We start from the raw sequence: 7871 nt of genomic DNA on the forward strand, positions 1-7871 counted from the left end.
AAACTCAGTTAGGAACTGTAGACAATTTAAGGCTATTTGAGCTTATGTGGGCCGAACTAATGCATTAAAAGAAAGTGGCACATCGAAGACAACTGATCATAATTTGTTTGATAAAAAGGGACCCTTATTGCACCTTTTCTCCGCTAGAATCGTTTATTTCTTTACAGTTTACAAATATTTAGTTTTTGCAAAGTAATAAAAATGAATAATGTTCCAATATTCCTTAAAATGTATGCACAAATATTACTCCTTGTGAAAATACTCAATTTAAAAAAAAAAAATAATTAAATCGAGTGTTCATAACTTCATCACTACTCAAATCTCAAATTCGACTTGTTAAACATCACTTGTAGTAATAATGATGTAAACCCGTAAGGTTATCTCATACATATAGACTTCCAATAATAACTACAAAACAAATCCTCAGGGTTACTCTCCATCTATTATGATCACGCGCAAATGTTCAACCCGATTTGGTTTATATCAATGATATGTTGTATATATAGTAGAAAAGGAAGTCCACTCCGTAGGAATGGAATAATAATGATAACACTTTTGGAAAAACAAAATACACTCTTCAGTTCTTCAACTCCAAAAACACGGGCTAGGTAAAAAATACACCCGATTTTCATTACAATTTTCCTTATTTTTTTATGAGAAAGGTTGCGAGATCTATTCACACGTCTTCTGATACTCTATTCAAGGGATCTCGACTCTTAAGATGAGATTCCTTGAACAAGTGCTTCACTCGGTCGGTGGATCTTGTATCCTTTAATGGAAGTATCGTTGATTGTGCAAGTCCCTCTTCATTTCAAGGTCTGTGATAGTGACTTCGGTTCTCGTTAATCATTGTCCTATACATAAATTCCTCTAGATCCTCTTCGGAATCATCTTACACTTCTTTATTACTACTGAGTCTCTTTTGTCATTGGAAAACATGTGCAAGATAATTCTAGACTCGTAAAGATAATGTGCTTATCTTTTTTCAATATTTTGGTCTATAATGCGTATTCTATTCTTATATTACATATAAATAGTTATCTAGAACTGGAGAGTTCCACAATAAGAAATAGTTCCCGAATGAATTACCCAGTGAGGAACAAAGAGTTTAATTTCTCATCAACAGCTCCTTTGTTGAAACTCTTGAATCCTGTTCCTTCCAAGGTCGACTTTTTTTTTTCTCTTACTCGGAGGAAAATATTTCATTGCTAAGAATCCTTCAGTTTCCTTGATTTATATAATGCAGAAATTCCTTGGAAAAAAGTAGAAGTCAATCTACGACTCAATGAATATGCACCCTTTTTTCTCGATACTTTTGTCTGCAATAAATATTATATTTTGCTACTATCTGTATAAATAGATTTTGTGAATTGTTGAGCCCTAAGTGATTATGTAATAAAAAATTATAAGTGATCTCTTAACTTCTGTAGACTTGCAATTTTGAAACTTAATTAGTCTTAATCATATTTTTTTTTAAACGTAATTGCTTATTACCAGATTGGAATATTACCCCCATGAAGATTTAGGATCCCTACACTAATAAAAACTATTAATCAATGTTTCCCATAACAGTTCTTATATTTAATTATTATTTATTTTAAAAATGCTCATTAATGACATTAATACAGATAATATAATAAAGCTAACTATTTATATTTCGTCCTGCTTGTCTTTGATTTGTACATATATTGTTATAAAAAATGTATTATTATTTTAACATCTGAATAAAACAATTTTTTTAGACTAAATCCTGTATTTAACGAAACAAAATGAAAGCTCAAAATTTAGAAGATAATTTTAATGGAACTTGCACCATGAGAATTCCACTTTTTTTACCAGAGTGTACCCTAGTATTAGCCTCATTTATGAGATTTCCGCAAGATATATTAAAATATTTAAAGCCAACATGACCAATATAATTAGCTAAATAATGTTGTTTTTTTTACACTTAAGCCCAATAGGATGATAGGAATCTCCCGTTTCTAATAAATTGACAAATAGCTTTGTCTGAGATTTGTCGAAATCAATAAAATTTGTCGAGTTTTTTCGCTGAAAATATCATATTGTAAAGCTGACTAGCATCCAATGTATTAAAATATAATAATAAATCTGAAGCCCTATTAACATTATCTTGATAAGTTTCGATGAGATCTCGATCTTCGCTAGAAAATTCACACACCATGAGTTATTGATTTCTCAGAAATCAAAAAGGTTCGCGATCTTTAATTTTGAAAAACTTAATGATGAAGAGGCTATGTATCCGGATGTATAAAACAATATATTGGCTTGAGATTCTATTCTTCCATAGTAAAATTAGAATTAGAAGAACTGAAAATAAATATATAAATTTGGAACAACTGAATCAGTCCTTTTTAGTTTTTATTTTCACATTCATGCTTATTTTTTGATTTTCATTTAATATTCATAAGTTTCTAACGCATGTAGAAATTATACATTTGTAAGGGGATTGAGAAGTTTCCCTAGTACATTCTTTAAGATAAAATTTTTGAAATTCAGCACCATAACTTTAAAACTGAAACTTCTTAATCCCTTAACAAATATATAATCTATATTAAAAATATCTTATTTTCAAATAACAAGAAGTTACAAAAATGGCATTGGAAGATTAAAACTATTCAAATATATATTTTTCATCAATACATAACAAAAAATCAGATTACCAAAAAATGGTTCCAATTTTAAAGTTATGGTGCTGAATTTCAAAAGTTCCATTAAGATTTCTTTTTATAATATAATAAGTTATGGCATATTTAAGATTAAGTTCTCTTTTATAAGAAGTTGTATTTATCATTAAAAGTAAATCCCTCAATATTAACTAAAATGTTCATGGTAAATTCTTCTACACGGAATAATTTTATGGATACAATAACAGCAACTAGTTTAGCTTTTGAAATAATTGTTTAATTATAAATACGAAAAACACTCGTATATAATAAAACTCATATTGTTCTTCTACAACGATTCCCTCAATATAATTGATTTAGTACCTCTTCCTCCATCACAATTTTGCGACTTTACTCTCCTAGACGCACCTACAGCTCCTGATCTTCATGATACTACTAAGCCTATAGAGTTCACGACTGGGAAGAAAGGATCCATGAACGTATGATATATATATATATAATTTAGAATTTGTATTGTGTTACTATTTGATTTAATATATATGCATAATTCGTAATAATAAAAAGATACCATTTAAAAATCCGGGTCAGGTAAATCAGTTTTAACATAAAAAAAAAACAATTAACTAATTAGAAATATCATAGTCAGAAGTCATTTCGACGGAGAAACTTTGGGAATTTAATCTCACGGGGAAATTTGGGGAAATCTTGTGGTCACCTGAGGTAGTGTGAAGGCCCTTAAGATACTGTTGCACAGTTCTTATTGCTATGATTGTTATGCTCACTATGCAGTTTGACATGAGGGCATATAAAAGGTATGAAAAAAAATTATTTACATCGTATTAAATCCGCTCTAATTGGTGTTCATTAAAAGAAACTCTGCTTGACAGCAATCCATAGCAAGGCATCTTCGGATGGAGACGAATCCTAAAGGAATATGAGACACAGGATAGAAATTAAGTCTAGAAAAACTTGCTTTTGAACTGTTATATTTGATGAGAAACTTACTAACGTGTTCACAACTCATCTGTTGGTAATGCATGGTACTCGTATAGGTAGGCAGTAAACATGATCATTCATCCATCCATCTAGGGAATTCTTGACGAGTTGATCTCGATCTAGGGATTGGTGTGAAGTGACTGAGCAAATTAATTAGGCTTCTCTTTTATCTGTAATCCACCGACCACATGACGTCTGCTCCAATTTACAAAAACGAATCAGTCAGAATCTTTGATTTGTATTGAACAATGACAATACGATTTCAAATTAATGTTTTGCTTCTTTTCTCTTTCTCTCTTCCTACAGCTAGATTAGCCTAATTCTTCCTTTCGATTTTATCAATATTTTTAGGATCAGTATAAAATGATTTGATTGGCTGTCTCCATATAGTCAACTGATTCTATAAAATCCGGCTACCATTTATAATGGACCTTTTCAATTCTAAATTAATATTTATCCGTTCTAAATGCTCAATAAATTTTTCTGGAAATAATTGGCGTTTTATTTCCATTTATACACATCCTAGTATTTTTTATTTTTTTTATTTGTCAAAAATATCGAAGCTTCATTTAAACAATATTAGGTTTTACATTTTAGTTATATAATATGTAATAATTGGAAAAAATAACAAGTAAACTTAATTATTATTTTTCGGGGTTTATCAATAAATAATTATTGCCAACTGGCTATAGAATAGATCTGGAACGGTAACCTTTAGTGTATCTACAATAAAAGGAGAAAACGACGATTATTTTTGTTCTTTCCTTTTCTTTTTACCAAGTAAGGGCTATTTTCCATTTTACTATTTATAGAACAGTTATGAAATGAAAGATAAAATTGAATTATAACAATCATTCAATGAGTATTTTAAGCAATTATGAATAACTCTTGTAATTAATTATTATTCTGATGACAACAAAAAAATCAACCCAAAAGAGATTATAATTTCTTAAAAAAATCATTTTTATTGTAATTCAATTCCCTATTTCATTTCATAGCAATCGCTCTAAGTTGGTCAAAATAAAAAAAGAGTGCGTGTTCCATTTATGGAGTATTCCTTGATCTAAATAATATTTCAAGGCAAGCAAGTCAAGAGTCCTCATTCTTGCACACATCCCATAAGAATATACTAATTTTTGAAGACTATTGAAAGTTAGGATTTGCATGTATTGGCAAAATTTCAAATAATAATTATATTTGTCATTTATGTACGTCTTTTAATGATAAATAAATAATGAATTGTTATACTACTACGCTTGAAATCAGTTAACAAGTACATAAAGGTAATATCGACATTATTTGAGGTCCATTAATTATCAGAAAATGATAATAAAATATTAGGAAATAGTTAATAAATCAAACTCATGACTCAAGCCTACCATATTAAAACTCATTGGATTTGTAATTTTAGAGTGTATTCAGCGTTTCCATTAACATTTCTCAAATATATACATTCAAACTTTGTTCCACTTATCTTTAGGCCTACTAATAAGACAAAGTTCAATAATAGGAAACAGAAGTTATATAGGAAAGTATTAAAATAATATCAAACTAGAGCTAGAAGTCTGAAACCGATAATAAAAATAAACTTTTTATATCTACAAAAAGTATTTTTATTTTAACTTTATTAATTCTAGAGAGATTACATACAGAAACATTTTAGTTTATGATCATTAAGTCTCTCGAAAAAAAAGTTATTGCCATGACATCAATTCTGATATTTGAGACATATAACTATTAACAAAATTGATCTACTAAAATATATCTATACTTTTTTTTTTTTACTCAAGGGAATCGAATCCTGGGAGTTGTGTATTTAGGATTGTGAGTGTATACCTTGAATGAATATCAAGGCAAGTTATGAATTTAATTATTGCAACGAATTTTTACGTGTATTTTTCTAGTATGGTAAAATTACATTTGAATATGTAACTCCAATTCCAATCATTGTCCTTTGTGAGCGTTAAATTCCATCAGTTAACTAATCTATTGAATAAATGTATATACATATTTATTTACTATAGAAACGTCTCACACTCACTCCGAGGATTCGAGTAGAAATCTGGAATCACTACTCTTCTCTGACCTGATGATATGCTTGTTCGTCCATCCATGAGTCTTTTCAAATATAAATAATACATTATGTCGAGCGATAATTGATAACGGATATATATTACGGATATTACTTATTATCACTTTGTCCATTCGATTGAATCACTGTCGTGTTTGTTTATTATTTAAAGTACTGGAACGGTAAAGGATTCGAACTACATTCTACTGTGTTGTGTTCATATATATAATAATCAATAATTAATATATCTAATTAATAAAAAAAAATATTTTCTGCAATTTACTTATATGACATATATAGCATATGAACAATAACAATCGGACAATTTATCATAAAATCTTTTTTAAATGAATTAATCAATATAGTATTTATTAAATATTATTTTTCGGAAATGTCCCAAATAATCCTCCGGTGAAATGTCCGTTCAGCAAATTGCCATTCGGCAAGTTGTTCTTCGGTGAATTGTCCTTCGGCAAAAATATTGTTTGAGCAACCGTAAATCAACTGACAGAATTTATTAAAATTATATTTAGTCAATTTACGTTCTTACATGAAGTCCTTCTTTACAAGTTATGTAACTAATATAAAATTGAATGCTCATAATGATGAGAGAATTAATTAAGTAGAATTGAATAGATGATAATTTAAATCATATTCGAATGAGATTAATAAAATTCAATATACACGTTATTCTTACGTCAGATTTCTATACAATGTGTATGGAATTTTGACGTAAGAAGGTTGATTCAAAAGTAGCATCTAAGAAAAAAAAGCAAAGCGGGTGCTTTGAATTTTTACAGGCTACCTTCCTCGATGTGATACTTTCTTTTAATGCATTATGGAGTCTATACTATATAATAAAAAAATATGTCTTTGGGAGTACTTTAAAGATGAGAGCGCACTCTTTTCTATATGTTTTTATAGTCTTTGTAAGAATATAGGTTACGAGAGTTTATAGTTATTAAAAGTTGCGAAAAATTAGTTCTTCCATATAAAATTGTATTTTCAATTAATTAATACTAAAAAAAAATACTTCTTTAATACCATGATATTATTGTTACATAATTGTTAGACTCGACCAATATATCATAGAACTAGTTAAGTTATTCTATTTTAGGAAGTTTTAGATTAATCGGTAATAAGCTAAATTTGTTCATTTTAGCCAATATTTTTTTTACCTAAAAAAAACAAGATTCAATATTTCTTTTAAAGTAAAAACAAAATCAGTGAAATAAAATGAATTGACAATTTCAAATTTTAAGGATATAACTTATGAAAATCATGGAAAAATAATTTTCTTTGCTACGGTGACAAGAAAAAATATATATAAAGGTCTCTAAATTTCCATGGTTTGGGTATTGTTTTATAAGTTTTACTGGTAACTATATGTTAGTTAAATTGTAAAAAAATTTATTAGCCTTTTAACTCCTGAATAATTATGTCATTGAAAAAAAAAATATAGATCGAGACCTTCATATATATTTTATTAATATAAAAATATTGTTGAAAGGATATCTTTATTGATATACCTTGTACGTATTTTTTCTTAAATATAAAGTGAGGCTTATAAATAATTGATGACTTATTAGGAAAAATAAGCTTCTAAAAATGGATTAAAATGACAGATGAACTTGAAAGCATTAGTTGAATGCCATGCATATAATAATATGCGTATGCGTCTTCATATAATAAATAGCTATCTTTAAAAACGACTACCTTTAATGAATATTTGAAATTAAACTTAAAATGCCCTCAAAATCATTCATAACTCTAAGTAAACTATCATTTTACTGAAAGTTTCATATAATGTATAGGTATATTTACGTAAATTATGACATACATGAAAACGGATTGCAGAGTTTGTGAAATTGAGGTTTTCGTGGCAAATACCGATTTTCAGAAAGACAAATGCTTTCATAACATTACTTTAACGTTATAAAACAAATCAAAATGGATATGAGAAGTCAGACATAGACATTGAGCGAAAAAATTTTATGTTTTCCGTTCACTTTTGGGCGTTTAAATGGAGAAAATTTTAAAATGGCGTTCATTTAATCCGGTCATTTTTTATATTATTTTTTAATATTCTTTCAAAATATCCTTTTAAACAAGAAGCAAAGCTAAATCAATTAGCGAAACGTCGATAACGTGCTCAAGTT

The 7871-nt window shown here is 28.2% G+C and overlaps 1 long non-coding RNA gene across 1 annotated transcript; it reads right to left on the minus strand.

The window, feature by feature from the left end:
- Positions 1-2770: 2770 nt before the first annotated feature.
- Positions 2771-4148, minus strand: LOC139905457 (uncharacterized). The gene is made up of 2 exons (XR_011780208.1): positions 3651-4148; positions 2771-3569 (listed from the first exon to the last, which is right to left on the minus strand). It is a non-coding gene; the product is annotated as an uncharacterized lncRNA (long non-coding RNA).
- Between the last annotated feature and the right edge of the window lie 3723 nt (positions 4149-7871).

The sequence above is a fragment of the Lepeophtheirus salmonis genome, chromosome 5 (genome assembly GCF_016086655.4).
Source record: "Lepeophtheirus salmonis chromosome 5, UVic_Lsal_1.4, whole genome shotgun sequence".
NCBI classification, from domain to species: Eukaryota; Metazoa; Arthropoda; class Copepoda; order Siphonostomatoida; family Caligidae; genus Lepeophtheirus; species Lepeophtheirus salmonis.